The 21,285-nt window shown below is 40.0% G+C and overlaps 1 protein-coding gene across 1 annotated transcript in view; it reads right to left on the minus strand.

Annotated features, from left to right (window-relative positions):
* The window catches only part of pcdh15b (protocadherin-related 15b), a gene marked incomplete in the record, with an annotated part of 209,215 nt that extends 196,413 nt beyond the window's left edge, over positions 1–12,802 (minus strand). Inside the window, 1 exon segment of the mRNA XM_034214440.1 lies at positions 12,459–12,802.
* Positions 12,803–21,285: the final 8,483 nt, after the last annotated feature.

The following is a 21,285-nucleotide window of genomic DNA, read 5'->3' on the forward strand; positions in this document are numbered from 1 at the left end:
ACACTGAGTCTTAGAAATATGTGTTTTTACCTTATAAATAGATTTTTGACTGGTTACATTTATTAAACCATGTTTTGTGAGGTTAAAATCAATCCATATATAAGGTTTAGCTTAGCACCAAATCTGCACTTGTAGAAGGCAATATTGTCTGTTTTGTATTGATTAAAGAAAGGAAATATGATGTGTAAATTATTGAGCGTTAGATGTGCTGGAGGGAAATATGCTAGTGTCTGGCCGTGGCCTCAACGGACCGATTTAAAGGGGGGTTTCCTTTTCCTGTTGTGTGTTACTGTATATAGGTTTTGTGCAAAGGCTAAAATCCAAAAGTTCACGCAATTCAGTTTCTCTCCCATAAACTTCCCCCCTACCTGAAACCCCCAATTGGACTCGTTGTTTTACTTCCCTAACATACCGATATCACTATGTAACATTTGCCCTTCGTTTTGCCAGCACTCCATGACAGTGTACGTGATCGCTAAGCGGTTGACCAATCACAACAGAGCGGACCAGCTAACCAATCAGAGCAGACAGAGCCTGAGAAGAGGTGCTGCAACACAGGCAGTATGATGAGTGAATGAAAATGAAAGCACTTTTTGAATATTAAAGCATGGAAACATGTCACAGTAGAGAAACAAAAATAAAATCTGAAAATGAGCAGAATAGGGCCCCTTTAAAATATATATACCTTCTCATGTAACTACCCAACAGAAAGCCAACAACTGTATTTACCAAAGTCTCCTTCTTTGTATGTAACTGTTAACACATAAACAGAATGTTTCAGAACTGGCTAAACACTTTCCCCCAAAAGTAGCCGAAGAAGTTTGAAACTATTTCAAGCCTCCAGTGATCCAGTTTTAACTTTTCTGGAACAAAGTTTTGTTGCTGTGAAATATTTGGTGAGAGAGAGAGAGGAGGAAGGAGAGGACAGAGAGAGGGAGAGATGGTGGATCAGTTGGGTGCCAAGAGCATTGCGTTGACCCTGATTAAATGCCTCCCCCAACTCACAGGGTCTACTGATAAGCCCTGCACTGTGGGCGGTGTGTGTGTGTGTGTGTGTGTGTGTGTGTGTGTGTGTGTGTGTGTGTGTGTGTGTGTGTGAGTATGTTCAGGAGAGCCACAACAGGAGATAAGGTGTGTGTACACATGTACATGCAGTATTTGTGCACGCAACTCTGCCTGTGTGTGTGTGTGTGTGTGTCCCAACACCAATTCTCCTGTGTAAACATGCTGACCTGGCACAACACCAGGAGACACTTTGAAGTTGGCAATAGCCTCTGTAATCTCCCTCCCTCTCTCTGTGTCTCCCTCTCTCACACACACACATACACACAGACACACACCCACACCCACACACGCTGAGCTAGAGGCCAGACTTAACACTGTCAACCTTGTGTGCCTTAGCATGTGGCCACTAACCACACACACACACACACACACACACACACACACACACACACACACACACACACACACACACACACACACACACACACACACACACACACACACACACACACACACACACACACACACACACACACACACACACACACACACACACACACACACACACACACACACACACACACTTTCCAGTGTCGCAGACAATTGCTTCCTCCATCTCTCTAGATAAAACAATACATTTTTCTCACACACAATCCCACAGAAACACAGACTCTCACACAACCCCTTTATTTTTCTTTACGCAACCTATAATGGAAATTTCCGCTGACAGTTACGTGTGAGTGTTTTGCTAAAAGTGCCAACCACTATGGAAGGTATCACACTGCAGCCTCAGAAGATCTCCTGGTCTCATATCAGACACACTGACTGTGTTTATGTGACAATGAGACACAAACATGATATGATGTTATGTATATTTCCATTCAACAGGATGGTTAAACAGCATTATGCAGATTGAATGACATAGAATGTGATCAGCATTTTATTAAATATTATTATTTAATGGCTATGTTATGCATAAAGGTGAGGCAGACTATAAAGGGTTGTGTCACCAACATTTAAAGATATAGTTAATTTGAAAATGGCTAGTTCTGTGGATCAAACGGACTTCGTTCTGCCGTAATTAAAATACATTCTGAGCTTGAATTTAATCAAAATACATTAACACTTTCTTTTGTTCACTAAGGCACAGAAATATGCGTCTAAAAATAAAAAATAAAGGTCCAACACAGGCAACCTTCATTTTCTATTTGGAAAATGAAGGTTTCTTGTAGTAATAGTCTATTTATTCCTTTAAATTAGTCTCCAGAATAACCTTGCAGCTCACACGGTACTCTGTTTTCCATTAAATCCCTTATTTTCTCTGGTGCTGGGCAGGTAGAAAACAATGAGCTTGTATAGCATGTTTCACTGCAAACAGCTACCGGCTGTGACCAGAAATAAGGTTGGTAAAAGCAGAGAAACTAAACCAAATGATGAATGCGGGATTCAAAAACACAGAGCAATCAGGAGTTGTTTTGTGAGTAGTGTGTCCATAATGAAATATGTATTAGAGCGACTTGTAACTTTTTCAATTCTTTGAGCACCAATAATGGGATTCCAGTCACCTCCATCATACTGGAGAAATCTCAGACTTGTGTCTCAAAACCCATTACAGTAAAACCCAAACTATCAGCATTACTTACTCCATCTCCATCTGGCAGTAAAAGTAAACATAAAACATATTGCAAGTTCAGTTAGTAAGAATGAAGCCTCTCCCTCTGGCTTCTACTCAATGAGATGACTATTGACGTTCACTCTTTTAAGTAAATTAAATTAGCCACACTCGCCCTGAGCCAGTCATATCGGGACTGTCCAACTTTTAAATAGTTTCTTTCAGTGTGAAATCAATGCAAGTCTACTACACCCAATTCGCCCTTCATGTTAGACTCTATCGAGCACCATGTCAATAAAAATAGATAAACAAAACCCAATATGGAGTCTCTTCTGATTCAAACATTATTCATCGTGCAATTAACAATATGCAGGATACATAAGTTGTGTACTTTATGTGACTTGCATCTGAGTTGGTTATTTACTGTGTGCCACTATTTAATGGAGCATGTGTATAAATGAAATCTTCTATTCCCGTTCCCATCTGACAGTAAACACAATCCTATTACAATCAAAATGTCCTCTGCTCCTGATACACAGAGAAATGAGAGGCATTATTCATGCACCCTGTAACACACCATTATCACTCGGTACAATGCAGAATAACACATTTCTGACCTTGAATAACCACTGCAGCTGTGTTGACTGTTTCCACCAAAAAGTGCCTGAGGAAGCTGCAACATGGGTGAAAGCCTGCTACTTTATTACCCCAGTGCCCATTGGTTATGTCCCACTTTCAGATTCCCAGCCACACTGAAGAGATGGCCACTGCAGCAGCTATGTATCATTATAAACTTGTGAGTAAAATCCACAGTGGCATCTACAGTATATGGCAAACAAAGTGCCAAGTTGTAAATATGTCCAACGCTCATTGACAAAGTCTTTCTTATTTGGGGCCAGGACTGAAGAGGTTTAGGAGCCCCTGATCAGATACAAAGCAATACTTAGGGTATTAAACTGGGGATTTTCAGAACTTTTACCACAAAGGATTACAATTAAGTTCATTTAATCTCACCCTGGGATAAAGGCATTCTGGTAAACCCATCTCATTGAACAGGGGCCGACCACAAACAACCAAAAACGAACTTTCAAACGAGTTAATATAACAATAAGTCTATGAAATATAGGGTATGGTGCGTTTTAATTGGAAAGTGTGCATGTTCTCTTGTACTTGGCGTGTGTGGTCATTTCATCTTTTATGATTCGTTTGTCAAGCACTTTGTGACTATGTCTGGGAAAAGCGCTTTATAAATACATTTTACTTTTGTTTTACTTACTTACAAACAGAACCTCAATCTCGTTTCGATTAGTGTTTGCTTTCTTTAATAATTGTTCTTATTTTGCCTGTAGGAAAGTTCTTACCCAGTGTGAAACAAATTCAGTAACAATCTGAATACAAATTTGGTAGCAAAGAACAAAAGTTGGGCAGCTTTTGTTCATTTGTCTCTTTGTTTCTCAAGCCTGCATGCCAGTTATGCAGATTCCGTGGAGTGCTTTGGCCAGGAGGCAGATCATCTTGTTATAAACAATTAACTCGGCTGTATTGTTGAATGTAAAGTCAATCCCTCACGCAGAAAACAAAACAACACCTGGCACCAAAACCAACTAGCTCAGACAAAATGTCAATGAAGATGAGGATTTGTGCGTTAAAGTTGGAACCAAACAGCCAAAGTCATTCAAAAGTTTCCCCAGTGTGAACAGAATACCTCAGAATAAAGTAGATATCCTAAATGATACTCTTCAGCCTGGCAGATGGTGTTTTTTATCTCTCTGTTATTGCTGTAAAGACATAAAACAATCTCATAGAAGACTGGCAGCCAACATATATTTCATAATGTGGGCATAATGAACTTATTATCACCTTTTAGGTTGATTGGGGAACTTTCCTACCTACACATGTAGTCGTTTTGGAGAAACATTATCATTCATTTGGAGTTGTAAGATGTAAGTCCAAATAAGTACTAGTTGAACTCTCTACTGAGGGACATATGAGACTCTTTATGCTACCTGCTCCACTACTGTATGTTCCCCTGATTGTTCCCTTGTCTGTCTGATGGATTGTGCTGAGCATCAAGAGTACAGTGGGTGTTGCTGTGCTCATAAAAGCAGAGGAGCTGCAGGTGCATCACTACAAGTCCCCCGTTTCACAGTGTAACATTGTTTAGACATTGTCATTCAAACATGGGTAGAAAATAAATGTAAATGCCATGTGGGGAAATGTATGCCAAAATACCCATTTAAATGTACGATTTGTAGTGCGAACGAGCTTCCAACTGATAACAGGACAGCAAAGAGTCAACATATCTTCCGTCGCAAACTAAAGACCCATCTGTTTCGCTTATACCTTGGCGAAACAGAAAAAAAGAAGAAATTAAAGGAACAAATAATCTTATGCACCAGCACTTAAATATGTCAGCACTGCTCTTGTTGTCCTTATTTGTATGGTTTATTGCACTTAATGTAAGTTGCTTTTTATAAAAGTGTCAGCTAAATGCTATGTAATCTAATTGAATGTAATGTCACTCCTGGATGTACAAGTTGTTCAACATCATCAGAGTTGAGTGTTACTGTAATAATATTACTTTTGTTGGTACCGGAGTAGTGTAACGCGCTACTTTTATAATGCAGTAATCACACTAGTTACTAACATTGCCCCGACACGCGTTACTTCGTTACTTACTCAAATCAGTCATAATCAAACCTCAACAAACACCTGCAAAGAACACATGCTAAGGTGAAGCTAACGCACAGCTATTTGTTGTTTGTTTATATCCTTCTATCACGCAGTCTGTTCTTCTTCTCTGTTTTCCGGTTGTTGCCTGTTTTGAATGACGAATACACATATACCGCCGCCTGCTGGTAAGGAGAGTTATTGCCACTCACGCATGCGCAGTTCGTACGTGCTCGGCTGAAGTCTTGGCAGTGTGTTCCAGTCTGGTTCCAGTGCAACACATGGCCAACACGCAGGAGAACACGCCGACGCAACAGCGTGAGCAGAGAAAGACTGAGCAAAATACAGATAGCAGGAGACAGAGGACAGCCATGGTCAGATAGGAGAACATTCAGGAGCTATCTGGATCAGTCTTATGCGACAACTGAACTGAAGAGAACATTTGAAACTTTAGCAGTCTGCATGATCTGCCTGTAGGGAGGGACGGGCCGGCCCTGCGTGTAAAGTAACGAGTAAAGTAACGAGTTACTTTATGTAGAGAGTAACGAAGTAGTGTAATATATTACTTTTTTTAAAGTAATATGTAATATATTACTTTTTTTTAGTAACGACCCCATCTCTGAACATCATAGATGAATTGTTGCTCATTCGACTAAACACAAAGTAAACCATTTATTCAGCATTAAAATATGTGCTTAATATTATTCTAAAGGGAAACAACAATGATAAAGCACAACAATGTTCTTGAAAAGTATTTATGGTAATTCTGGATTAGATTGTATACCACTAGCATAACAGAGATGAGCAGACGTCCTCCTACTCGTCTCATTTCTTCAATTATATGCACTTGTAGAGCCATGCTATAATGACACACGATGCGGCTCTGTACGAAGAGCATAATATTAAATCTGTAGAAATGATAAAACAGCTATGATGGGAATTTACAAAAAAGTGTGGTAGGAATATGTTTTGAATGACTAATTTTGAATGGGTGTTGATGTAAAGTAGGTTAATATGATCTGAAAAACCACATGTTTGTTATTTCACAACATGTTATTTTTCAACTGAGTCCACTGATGCTCAGACAGGCGTGTCTAACTCAATAAGACATGCCTAAGAAAGCTTGTTGTGAGCATTCAACAGCATATATAACTCCAGCACAGGTACAACAACACGTTCTGGTGAAGTTTGAGCGAAGCATTGAATATTATGAGTTTACTTCAACAAAAACAACAAAACTACAAGTGCTTTTTATTTTGAGGTGTATTCAGAAATGCACACAAAAAAATGTTGTTTGTAGACCTGAGAAATATCTGAATATATTGAATGCGTAGTAAATGCATAGGAATTAGGCGGTACATTTTCAAAAACCATAATAAGACAAATAGGAACAGATAATGAACATATGTTTTGGATTTATGCAAAGAATTGGCTAATTCTTAGGAGGACTACGCCATCCACTTTTAGCCTTTAGGGAGAAATCGAAGAAGTCAGCCGTAGCCTGCAATCTGTCAGCAGTGAGAATAGTTAGCTGTGCTCACATGAGTGTGGATAATTCAATATGACATCTTTTTAATAGGTAGTCTGGCCGCTGGGAGGAAGTGAGAGGACAGATATCACAGGTGCCGAGTCAGTACATTTAAATAAAGGTATAATGAGAGCTTTAAATCTAAAGTGAGTACAGAGGGAGCCGTTGGTAAAATTAAGGAAGTGGAAGCTCTCTGGAGTTGACCTTTAATAATTTGGTAGCAGCTTGATTTAAAAAAACGTACCCGTAAACAATTTCCAGGATGATTCTTCAAAATAAAAAATACCAACGACGCCAAGTTATTGATTTTCCAGATCTAAGTGAGTAAGCGCTTTAATGATCAGATAATCATGATGCATTCTTATACATGGATTCATGTAATAATTAGGTTCAAGGTTGGACTCGTGAATCAGATACAAAAATGTAATCAAAGATTTTTCATAATTACTTAATTTCCTTCATTTATTTCAAATGTGATTTTGAATCAATGGCAACTTTTACAAATTAAAGGTCCAATGAAATGAGAGCTGTTGTCAATGTTTTATGGTTATCTATAGACTTTTGCCAAACAAATATAATAAGGAACTAACAAGTTTCAAAGCTCAAGTCAAGTCAAACCCCAAAACATTTGCATGTACAACATCAATAAGGCGTTTAACAAATCATTGAAGATGTTTTAGTTAGAACTATGGTTGACGTTAATTCTAAATTAGGATGGAAAAAGTATATTAGACTATGTACTTTTGTCAGTCACAGTATGGCCGCCTCAGGTGATGGTAATAACATCTGAGCCGGGCTCTCACAGCCGGACCGAGCTGTGTGGAAACCAGGCGGGTCAGTTAGCTCTGGCTCCGTTCGGCCCAGTGAGAAAACAACATGACTCCAGTCTCACTGCTGTCATCATAAGAAAACTAAGACTAGACAGTCCTGTGCTAATAAACTAATACCGTACCATTGGGCATGTAGCATTACTTCAACACAGAAGCTACGATGACATCTTATTAAAACAATGACAACAACAGAAATGACTTTAGCTTAGGTAGCTCTGGGAAATGAGGAACTGTGCATTTTCTCAGGATCCATTTGTGTCTAATAGGTTTTCCATTGCATCTTAATATGAAATACATCTTGGTTCCATATAGTGTTGTCACGATACCAACAATTTGGTTTCGATACCAAGTCAAGAATTGCGATTCCGATTATTTTTCTTTTATTATTTTCATGATCAATACAATTGTAGTGTAACTTTATATTTTATTAACATGTAACAGTAATATAAATAATTATTGACAAAATGTACATTGCCGATGTTAGCCACATTGGTAAGTTAGCTAAAAAGATAACATATTAGACAGTTATCATTGTCATTAATTGCCTCGTCAAACTACGAAAATGTTCGTTTGTCACAAAATAAATTACACTGGTTTGACTTAGATTTGCATGGGAGCCTGCCTGCAGACCTCCACTCTCAGGACAGTTCCGGTGCAGACCTCCACTCTCAGGACAGTTCCGGTGCAGACCTCCACTCTCAGTTCCGGTGCAGACCTCCACTCTCAGCACACCTCCACTGTCAGTACAGGAAGTGACGATGACGCGGTTTTTTTCCCGCCCACCGAAGGACTCGTTTGATGGAAGTTTTCAAATCACAATGGAGACTCATCACGGAGGTGATGAGTCCGCCCACCGTGCACTTTGGGTCGGCCTTGGTCAAGCCCTTTTGACCCCCCCGCTCAAATGACACCATGGAGGAATGTAACGGGAGTTGACAGGGGACTCTGCCCGCCTCACGAGTGCCTATTTTCGGACACTTTTTTTCACTTTTCCCCGGTTTTATTATTTTTTTGGCTATTTCACCCGGTTTCTACCGGGGACATTGCCCGGTCCCCCCCACTCATCCATATATTAACGGATTTTGACCATTTTTGATGCATTTTTCTCCTCCTCTCACTGATCGAATGGCAAACGCGACCCACTGTCGGAGGGCCTCCACGCCTGCCCGGCCTAGTGCCGGTGCTCTGGCGGTCGGTTCCTCCGAACTGCGGGTTCGACTGATGGCCGGGAGGGTGTGCTGCGTTGGGGTGGGGGACTTCCCCCACTCTGCGTGTCTCTTCCTTCCCGGGCCGGTGTTCCGGATTAACTTGTTTCCCGATCAACTTGTTTCCCAATCAACTCGTTTCCGTGGGGTGCGTGACTTTCGACTGAAATACACATTTCGATCGCTTTCTTCTGTCGTTTACATACATCTTTTGGTATATTTGGCTTCTTAGGAACACGTTGATGCACATCCAGTACCAGTGTGTGAGGTTGTGATTACGATGGCGATATCCGGACGCGAACAGCGAGGACTACAACAAGACAAACGAGTTGCTCGAATAAATCATTTAAACCAGCTATTGTTTCCAGACTTATTACGGAATATCGTTGTTAATGTCCAAGTCCATCTGTGTATACCTTCAGACAGCCTCCAAGTGAAGCACACGGTGTTTACTCACAGTTTGAAAGCAGCGTGGAGAAGTCTTCATCTGTGTTAAACTGTGATCCTCCCACGGAACTGGGACCCGCCCACGTTAAAATGTGACCCGCCCAGGTTAAATTGTGTTACGATTTCTGTGGCTATCTACCAGCGATCATGTTTAATATGAAAGAATACCCACACATGTATCCCTTATAAAAACGGTATGGTGCAGCACTCATCCAGATAAGATGTGACTGTTACCTCGTTTTGCAAAGATAGCAGCAGAAATGTCATTGGGGATATTTAGACTTTAAAATGCTGCTTGGTCGTGAATGTTGGTGTCGGCAAACAATATTACGAATCCTCTATTCAAACAACATATTCAATGTGCATCGACATGAAAATAACAAAAAAGTTCATGCTGGACTCAAACCCGAGTCCCAACAGTAAGAATCAATCATGCCCTGCGCGTTATGAGTGCACCACGAATCATCACATCCTAACAGATCACCACAGCTCATTTTGTTACATTAATATTGTCAACAAGTTCTAGAAAAATGCAACCCGACATCATATTGTCTTGAGAGGGGAGGGATTAAAACAGCGCTTTCTCACCGGAGTACTTTTCCCCGTCATTCTTAAAGTACCGACACTAATGAAACGGAGGAATCGTAACGTTTTATGACATGTTTGAAATTGATTTTCTAAACTCCAATTTGTTACCTTTAATAGCTTGGTTTGGTCTCATTGTCATTTGCTATACATGTACACTGATAGAATACTGTATACACTGCAGGAGAAGAACATGTCGCAACAAAAAGCATGATCTTGTATGCATATCTGATGCTCTTACACAATACAAAAGCTTGCATTCAATTAAAAATAAAAGGCAACAGAAGTAGGAGTAGTGTGACTAAGTATTGGCTCCTAATTGTGAACCTTTGGAGCCAGTTTAGCCGTGTTTACCCAGCCATGAAGTTAAATAAGCATCCCATGTATACATCATTCAATTAGTAGATGCTTCAAATTAAGATCCACATGGCTTTGACTCCAGGGATTCAACATTGAGAACTACTGCAAGTAAAGTTCTCAAAGTACTGTATCTGCACCCTAACTTTATTCCAACACGTCATCCTTCTTGAATTGTAAAGGAGTTTGTGTTTGTTAAATCCAAATACATTCACTGCTTGTAATCTAGGTTAGTTGTAGACAAACTTAATAAGATTATTCCTTCTGCTTTACAGCTAACCGCACTAAAATATCAAACGTTTAGTCAATGCAATTGGAATAAAACACTCTATTAATAGTTGAATGAAATGTGACGAATAACTCAGTCAAGAAAGTACACGGCAACGTTTCAGTGCAATTTGGTTGTAAAACACGATCCCTAAGATCTTAGAAATTATATATTTTTTCAGTTTGAAAGTCCTTTTTGGTTACTGTATCAAGGCATTTGAATAATCAGGGTCAAACATGATCAGTGGCTGTCATCCAGAACTATAAATAGTATGAAATATTCATTGGGTAAACAAAGTCATTTTTCAAAACAGGTAATGAAGCAAAGCGAAAAAGGTGCTTTTTGTAATGTAGAGATCCGTTCATTTATTTTTAAAGGAATAACAAACCAACTACCTAATGACCTACCTCACTAATAAGATAACAAACCATACAAATGAACACATCTCTCATAGAAAACTCCCACTCAAAAGGCAAGGACTTGGCAGCAGTTATTTAAATCTAAGTCCTGGTGTTTCTGTCATCCAGCGTGACTAACAGGGTTTGACATGGTGACGAACAGGTGGGTCCCAGGTTCATGAAACACATTCTGCCTGACTGACCATTCTACACACACACACACACACACACACACACACACACAGCACACACACACACACACACACACACACACACACACACACACACACACACACACACACAACACACACACACACACACACACACACACATCACACACACACACACACACACACACACACACAACACACACACACACACACACACACACACACACACACACACTAAAGCACATCATCCGTTGGGTAGTATTGGCCACTCAAAAGCAGTCACACTCTGCTTCTCCATACAGACACCGCAGCAATATTAAGTCACTGATGGTTACTTAGCACTACGTAACTTCACCTGTGTGTACGAGCCACGTTCACACATGACGGAGCAACGCCTCACATTATATATGAGCTCATTTGTTGACGACCAGAGCAGGATGAAATTAATAATACAGGTATTCTTAAAAGCATCATCAAAAAAAACGAAAGAGCATTTTCACCTGTTACAACAACCCACCTCTTAACCTTTGACTTTCTCCCCTCACCATGTGTTCTCTCTGGAGGAGACAGCTTGCCCCTAATTTAAGTAATCGGATGACTCTCTCTCTCTCTTCCTCTCTCTCTTTATAATCCGAGACACACATGCTGCTGCGAGGTAACCTGCCTTTGACGGGACCACTGAGACAGACCACATATGCTGGTAATGTTGCAGCCCAGAGGCTCTTTCCCTGCCTACTTGTTGAGAAAATACACTCCTGGTCTTCAAATGAGAGGGGGGTACGATAAGGGAATGCCTTAGATAGCATATAATGTGTTTGAACCTCACATTACTCACACACAGAAATGTAATACACCTTTGTATCACATGAAAGATCCAATATTAGCTGTAGGGTATACTGTGGTGAAGGCAGGACGGTGCAGCCGTTATCATTATGATCATTGGCTATCACTGCTGAAGCTGGAGGCGATTAATTAAAGCAGCGTGTTGCATATAAATGTGCTGAGTTGTCGTCAATTGAGCAAACTAAATTCTCCACAGCTGATTTCAGAACCATGGACAGCGAGTTCCCCCTTTAAAGTAATAACAACTACTGCAGGAATACTGTAATGTAGGAAATGAGGAGTTTTTCAAAGCATGTGTCAGCAGCTGTAGTATAGCCTCTTTACTATTTTCGTAACAGGAGCACAACTTATTTCTACCCAGAATGGATGCATATAAATAATGTAGCCGTATAACAGACTGGAAAGGAACGCACCAAAGGATTAAAGAAACGAAAAAAGGGCATCCTTAGGTCAGTAAACTCACCACGGAACCACACAGCTGTACTATAAAGCATTATAGATGTTTCACTAAAGAATAAAGGTTGTCGTTGTAGTACTTACCGCGTTATCCTCGTTGAAACCATACGTTTAATATCTACTTTTCCACACACTGTTGCCGTCTCCGGGCCGCGGTAACACACAGCACGAGGAGAAAATCCAGGAAATAACATCCACACAACTCATCCACCCGGCTCCACTTTTTCTTTAAGGAGAGAAAAATACCGCTGACGAGAAAAAAGACGAGTTTATGTTCAAGTCAAACACACCAAGAAATAAGGTCCCTTTGCGCGGTGAAAAATAGTCTCCTCTCGTGTTCTGTCAGTGGAAGTCTCCGTTGTGGGACTCGCAAGGTAACTACCGGCTCTGTATGAGAGAGGCCAGGGTAACAGTATATCTCCTCTAGTGTTCCCCCTTCTCAAGCGGAGAGGGAGGGGGAGACAGAGAGACCTAACGACATTCGCTGGAGAGAGAGAGGGGGAGGTGATGCGGAGACAGAAAGGGAGATTTTTTTTTGTCGGAAGGTAGTCGTGCATTTACCGCAGCAGCAGTGATCGGTGCACCACCGTAATCTAATTATGGCCACGGCAAAAAGCGCACGGATTACCGGGCTGTTGCTCTGCTCTGCGTCGGTCTCTGCGCCCCATGGCGGAGAGGGAAGTAAAGGATCACTGTGAGAGGCTATCTCATTACATTTTAACTCGTCAGTGTCCACCCAACCCGAAAAAGTTAGTAGCATTTAAGTCAATACACATCTTTACTCGAGTGAAACAGGGATATGTGTTCTATTCTCCGTTGGAAAGACGGAGTGAACAATCCATAAAGCAGAGTTTAAGAGAGTTGCTTATCGCATAGTGTTGCTCCAGGTGCACCATACAGTATCAAAAGGGTGGACCTTGCAGTATGTTGCATGACCAAGCAGTAGGAATATACAGGAGATGATAGGGTGTGTTTGAGGTTTGAACACAAGTGTCTCTTAGATCTGAAGATGTTTCCTTTATGCATATTTCACAGCGACATTTATTTAAATGCCTAGGTCACTTATATAAAATAGTTGCCATGCTTACTTGCTTTCACTGCCAAAAACAAGTCAAATATAATGTTATAAGTGTGATCAGTAAAGGTGCAACAAGTATTGTCAGCCAATTGCAAAATTGTAAAATATTTCAAAAGAACTCAACCAATTTAGCATAAATTAGTATTGTTGCAGAAGATGAGGTATTTGTTTAATCTTTGCCTACATTACCCACAATGCAACTTAGTTATGCTATTAGGAGCTTATCACTGAGATGCTAGATGTTTTGAGATGAGGAGCTCTCTAGCGCCAACATACTGGCACACAGACATCCTATAAGAAGAATTCCACATACAAACCAAGAAGGGAAACGACATGTATAACCTCATATTTTGCTCAACATTTAGACTATATTGTCTAAATAAAGCGTAATTATCTAAATGGCAGCCTTTTCAAAATGTGTGGTTCCTACAAATAATTGTTGCAATGAGTCTATTGGCACAGGGGAGATGCAGGGCACACGCTGGCTTAAAGTAATTACATTGAATATGTACATTTGGAGAGAAATACTGAACTCCTGCAAAAAAAGTTGATTATATCCTCAACGTGGATGAATGAGTCTCTGAAGTTTGTGTAGAAGACGTTTGTGTAATCCCGCTGCTCTGGAGCTTTCACCATATTTATATTATGAAGATTTCTCTCAGCCGGCTGATCTGTTCACTGTTTGTTTTGAAAGGAGATTACTTTCTAGTCAAATGCAAAGGGTTATTTATTTTCTGAGCCATTGTACAGTACTTCCCCAAACTGCATATTGGCCCTTATAAAAGAAAGCGTATCATCATAGCATAGACGTAAACTACAAAAACATTAAATATTAACTTTGTGCCCATCTTGGTAAAGAAGTACATTTAATGAAGGGGTAATACCTCAAATTGAGTCAAGATTTCAAGATTTACTTCCACATCTAGTGGTCTTTATTGCCAATACAATCAAAACATGTAAATAGTTACTCAGCAATGAATGCAATCTTGACACTAGGTGACATTGTCTTTCCAAGAAGTTATGATGAATTGGCTGTAAGTGGTGCTTTAGATGTATACTGAGTATGCTTGAAACACAAAGTTGTTCCCATTCCTCTTCTTAACTAAGACGTGTCACCTGGAAATCGCCAAAAGAGTTCTTCTCATTATTACCATGAGAAATGGCCATTATTAAAAGTCGCAGTGATGCACAATCCCAGAGAGCAGTAATGGAGCACGCCACTGCGGCTATAATAATGCAGCTCAACCACAATTAGTTACCATTCAGGGCTTTATCTTCTGCTAATAAAATATGTGATAGGAAGAGTGATAGCTTTAAGACGGCCTTCTGCTCAGCGATATTAAAGTGCATTTAGTAATTACTTTCTTTATTTTGTAATTTAATGGCAAAGTTCAGGATATGATGGATGGAGCCCGACTAGTTTATGGTCCTGTATGACTGAACTACCTGTCCATCTGCTTAATGGGATTACATGATAGTTACTTTCTGTATGTAACGCCCAATACCACCTACTTTTTCTGAATGAAATGTCCCTGCTGGTTTGAAATGGATCTGCCCAACCATAACAGCGACAGACAATCCCTAATTTTAAATCTGATTACATAATCAAAGGATTGAAATGACTACCAGTAAAAGGGGTTTGTAGACAGAGGGCCAGGCCAATTATAGCCCCTATACCACTGTGATCTTACTTGTGTGTCCATCTGCTCTGCTCCATGGGATTACACCAAATCCTATTGAGCTCAGGGAATGGCAGCCAAGATCAGCAGGCCTGAACTAATCATGACAAGCCACCAGCACAAGAGACGTTTGTCTTCTCTGACGAAGCACAAGAAGGAACAAAAACGGATTATCCTTCACTGATTATTAATGTTAAGCTGAGTTGGTACAATTAGTCGTAGATGGCATTCTGCTTATCTGATAGAGCTTTTAAGGAAATTAAAAGTGAGACACAAAGCCTGAGTGTCTGCTTGTTTGAGGCACCATCACATAACTGAGGATGCACAATTGATTTTCTGATTCTTTTGATCCTGAAAGGTGAAATTCTCTTTACACTTCCTTGACAACATAGAAAGTAGAAACACTGTAGTGCACGGCTGCCTTTTGTCACAGCCTTTTGTTTTTATAAACATTTATTTACCAAGGTTATCTGCCCCTTCCACTGTCACACAAAAGCTCTAATCCTACATAAAGTATATTATATAAAAGTGAAGTGCCCGCAACTCAAATATGTGGATGTGCTGACCTACTACTGGTAAGATTAGTATTATTCTATTGTGTGCCTCTACTGTGACATGTCTCCATGCTTTAATGTTTAAAAACGTCTTTATTTGTCTCATACTGCCTGTGCTGCAGCACCTCTGTCTGAAACCAGAGCCCAGTCTGCTCTGATTGGTTAGCTGGTTGGCTTTATTGAGATTGGTCAACCATTTAGAGATATCCCGTCCCTTAGCCTATCACGTAAATCTGTTTGAGCATTAGCCAATAGAACGGTGTGTGTAACATAGTGATGTGTATGTTACAGAAGGAAACGACATAATCCAATCGGAGCATTTGAGGCACAGGGGAGTGTGTGTCTCTCGAGGGAACTTTGGGATTTTAACCTTTGCAGACCATTTAAAATGCACAAAAAACGATAAGACCCACTACAAGAAAGGGAAACCCTCCCAAATTAAAATAGTCTCTTTAATAATGTTAAATTCCTTTGCCAAAATCTTATTTTACGATATATATAAGAGCTATATAAATCACCCTGACCATAAACAAAACAAACGATATAGATATAGGATGTATAGGGTGTGCACATTAGGACTCTGCAGTGAGTCAACACTGCCCACAGAATCATGGCATCCAACTACCAATCTTTACGTCATTCATGAGATGAGCTGCCTGCACAAAGGCTACTAAAAGACAATTCCCACCCCAGCCACAGCCTGTTCACCCCGCTGCCATCTGGACAGTTATATAGAGTGTCCACTGCCACCAGACCACAGAGCAGCTCTTTCCTCAGGCTCCGACACTCCCCTGCTCCACAACATCACATTCACACAACCAGATTGATTATATGACTCAGCTCTGAATGTGATACAGGCTGTATAGTTCACACTGTTCTTTACCACATCTAAGAAGTTGACTTCTCCTAATTTGTTCTTCTTAGGCACATTATCACACAGTGAACTCACTTCCACTGTGTGATAACACTGAGTGTACAGGCTTTTGTCTATATACATGAAAGCATGCATCGTCCTATTTTCTATGAATGAATATCAGTCAGTTCTTGAACCTGTGAAAAGCCGAAAAATAGAATGAGACCAGGTGTCAGCATAGGTTTTGTAATATGTATTCTGTTTAAGAGCAGGAGCAGTAAAGCAGATTCATTCATCAATGAAGAGAGCAGCAGACACACCGAGACAATTACAGACAGAGCAGGATTTGAACAGAAAATGAAAAAGGGAAGAATAACATGAAAGAAAACAATTGAATTTGTCTTCCTGCCATTGTCAAATTCCTGTTGTGCTGGAGCCCTTCCTAGTGCATTTGGTGGAGCAGATGTTAATAGCTTAGCAGGGCAAGGCAGTAAGTGTTTAATTAGGTCTGGGAAAATGATTTATTCAACACATCTGGGCCCGTGAAATAACACTCTCTGGACTCCGTCTTTTATGACTCTCGAGCTGGATTCCCTCCCGAACCGGAAAATATAACTGCCTGAGCTTTCACTCTTGACGAGCAGAATTCCTAATAAACACCGCCTGTGTCCTGTAGTGAAGTCACATCCGCTGAATAGAGCAAAGAAAAACTGCAGCTAGTAGGAGGAGCGGCCCAGCAGGGGGTGTGTCAGTGACGATCAAGAGGTGCAATACAGTTTCCGTGTTGAGGATTACTGGGATTTGTGCATGTGCTGTCCATGCTCAGACCACATCAAAAGCCACATGGTGCCAGGTGAGGTTCTCCCCTGTCCTTTTGTATAGATGATAGCTTTGATATTTCCCTAAGGCAGGGGTAAGAAAGACATATTTTCCTTCTTACAATATGCGTGTGGCTTTGGTGAGAGTGACCACTTATCCACAATGGCTCAGGCCTGTGTGCTCTCATGGTGCAATATACCAGGGAGTGGATCCAACTTTCCGGATATCAAAGGACTGCATGCCAGAGTGGGAAACGGGTTCATCTTGGAAGGAAAAACCTCATGTTTCATTTAATGTAAAGGGGCAATAGACACATGTTGTGCTTTAAAGGTCACCTATTATGCAAAATCCAAAATATGTGTCCCCTATGTGTAAAGAGATCCATTATCCATGTCCAGATCCATTTATATAAAAACCTGTTTGAAAATTAGCTCATCAGATTTTGGCCACTTTATGATGTCATGATGGCTTGTGTAACCATTAGCCAATCACCAACCAAGGTAACCCCCCCACCTTATCACCTGAATCTCCTCCTAGAGCACCATTGTGTTCTTTTTAACCAAATATCTCTCAGTGGGGCGTGGGGAGAACACTTCAGAGACATGTTTTGTATATATCTGAGAACTATAATATATTGATGAAAAACAGTATAATAGGGGACCTTTAAATTATCAATATGAAGTAAAAATGTATTGCACAATTTACTAGCTATAGAAATGTGACAATATCACCGTTTAGAAGTTTCCTTTAATCAGGATAAAATGATGTCTGACTTGCCATCTCCTGAAGAAATTACGGCTCCATTTATGGCACACAAAGGAAGAGGAAATAACGAGGTAGTAAAACGATAGTAAAATATAATAACAGACTTCAAACTCTTTATTCCTACCACATTTTCAACGGCAGTATATTCCAGCTTCATCCTTCCGGTGTTATCTTTCACAATAAAAGCCCTAGACATAAAAAGGGCATTCCTGCTTACCAGAGGGCATTTTGCCAAGAAATCCACAGGTAATGAAAACGGCAGGTGGTAGAACAACCGTAAATGTGAAGACCCGGCAAAAGAGACCTGCTGATGGAGGCAAAAAGAAAGTTGGAGAGATTGGGATTAAAAAAAATGTCTTTCTAATAAACTATATCGGTAGGTAAAGAAATCTGCCTACTCATATATACTTCTGGGTGTTTAACTATAGCTTTTATCATCGCGCTAAGATTGGAGTTTCTAGTTGAAATGTGATTATTTTCAGCATTGGCCGGGTTGCAAACGGTATATTAACATTGTAAAATAAAGTATATAAATCTACCTGTTTATGTGAACATTAATGGACACATCTACTCACTATTTCTGTCGCCAGATTGTAAAGAAACGATTTGGTATACATGAGTTTTCGTTGAATGTTACCACATTCAAGTGCCAAGTATGTGTAGCTATTTTTGCTTCTCTACCACAAGGACATCTGTTTTTTGGCAGATCTGTTCTGGGCTCTCCTTTTCACCATAACATTGTCATGCTGTCATGCTGCCGTGGCACACACTGTGCTGTTTTGGGGAGGAAAGGTAAAACAGGTAACTTGGCTGTGGCTCGTGCCAGCTGCTCTACACCTAATGGTAATGTGTTTGTGACCACAGTCATGCAATCGCACTGTGAGACTAGGCCAAAACATCTCCATCAGTCACCGGGACAGGTGTGCTGCCTTCTGGCCTCTCGTTGTGGTGCATTATATTTGCACCTTGATCTTTAGAAGAACAATATTATGTTCCCTCATGGTGTGAACTCCCTCTGCTCAATCTGGTGAGTCATGCACCTGATGCAGTGCTGTGATTGGCACAGCTGTTTATTAAAAGTTATGAGATAAGAAATGTGACATATTGATTAATAACTACCTTCTAATTGATATTGAACCCCAGTCATAGTCATACATTATCATTATCTTTGCATGCTATGAATGATGGTAAAATCTGTAAAGGTAGATCACGGTTTCATGTTTTCTATTTTTTCTAAACACCTTTGATTGCTATTCCTCTTTATTTAGACTTTAGACTAGAAAAAAATAGCAAAAGATGACTTTATTGCCTTTTGTAGGGTAGAAGTGTGATATTAAAACTTAGTAAACTAGTGATAAAGATTTTCTGCAGTTTGAGAACAGAGGTAAAAATAAATTAGTTATTATTATTCTGATATAAGTCTGTAAACAAGTCAGAGCGGAAATAATATACTATCGATGTTTTTAAATTCAGAAAGGTTCTGTATGTGTATGATGTGTTATACAAGAAAATATGCATCAGAATATGTGTGAAAGTAAGTTATAACTGGCAGTGTTGTGAAGCATAGAAGATAACCCAGAGGCTGAAATGACTCTGGGCAGTAAATCCTGCTGATACAAGAGAGTTATTTAAAGTATTCTCTGTTGAAAAAGGGAACACTTTACTCCACAGCAGGTCAACTTGGTCTTTATCCCTGATAAAACAAAGGGTAGCACGTTCTTAAGTGAGCTAACTTCATCCAAGAACTGTCTCTCTTCTCCTCTGGAGTAAAACGTAGCCGGAACAATACAGATGTTACCACAATAAATTCAATATTAGCCTCGGGCTAACTGTTGAAATGTGACCTTTGGGAACTTTTGAGCCCGTATATTGCACGCCTGTAAATGCTCTATTCATGTGGGGCTTTATCATTGATAAAATAAAAGTAGCACCATCTTAAGAAAGCTATAGCGAACTTTACCTGAGTGCTGTCTCGCTTGTCCTCTGGAGAAAGGTTAGCCCAAACGATATAGATTTTACAACACTACGGCAAACTCACTGTGAAAGTGAGAGAAAAGACTGAATCAACAATTGAGAAATTATTCTGCCTGTATCGCAGGGTTATAAAGATCATATTCTTTAGGCTTATGCTAACTTTACGTAAGCGTGGTTAGGCAAAATAATACAGATATTACAGCAACAGCATGAGCATGAAGCTGGCATTATTCTCAGTCTTTATATTGCAGTGCTATGAAGACTATCAATTTGAAATAACCAAGGAACATTTACTTTAAACCACATAATTACAGCTGTGATGAGATGCCTATTCATTAGAAAACTAGGAAGTGTATTTACATTGCAGCTACATTATCTACAACTCAATGCATTGCACCTCACTAAAGCCTTCAATATGTATAAATGAGAAGCACATCTAAAATATCACAGAATTAGTTAGATCTATGTACAGTAGCTAACCATTTGTCAAAATCTGTAAAGTGCATACAAGCGTTTCCTCAAGCGCTCAAAGAGAGCCCCCCCGCTGAGAGCAGCTGCCGCCCTGATGGATAGATCCCATTCATATTGGCTTCACTGCACAGTTTGAAATACATGGTCTTAAATGCCTTTCAAAAGACCCATGTTACTACGGGTTTCAAAGGAAACTGAGATCTGAATACTGACTCTGAAAGATGATTACTTCACATTATCAATTATAATAAGGTAAATAGGTTTACATTTAGTTATAAACCATTTCATTGGTATTGGATTCATTAGCCATTGAGTCTAAATGCTGATTCAGGGGCATTTCCATCCGAGCAATTAAAGATTTTGCAGGGGGAAACAACGATATAGGATTCTGCGTCACATAGAGCCTGGAGGACAGCCAGTTAAATCTGCCTCGGGGCTGATTTATCGTCTATATTTCCTCTCTAACAAGACCAGACAGTAATAGCAGAGACCCAAAGCTGTTAACAATGTAAACTGAATATATCCCATTCCTATTTGTGTTATTTGTGTGTGTGGTTCTTTCTGTAAATTGGGTTCTGATTGCCTTGCAGTGACCTATCCTCCGTTCACATGAAATTACTGTGTCCAGTATAAATGAATATATCCACGGTTAATATATTTCAGATACAGCTCAGGTGACCAATAACTTAATCTTTTTGCCACATAATTGTATCTCCCA

Source organism: Gymnodraco acuticeps, unplaced genomic scaffold (assembly GCF_902827175.1).
Source record: "Gymnodraco acuticeps unplaced genomic scaffold, fGymAcu1.1, whole genome shotgun sequence".
Taxonomy (NCBI): Eukaryota; Metazoa; Chordata; class Actinopteri; order Perciformes; family Bathydraconidae; genus Gymnodraco; species Gymnodraco acuticeps.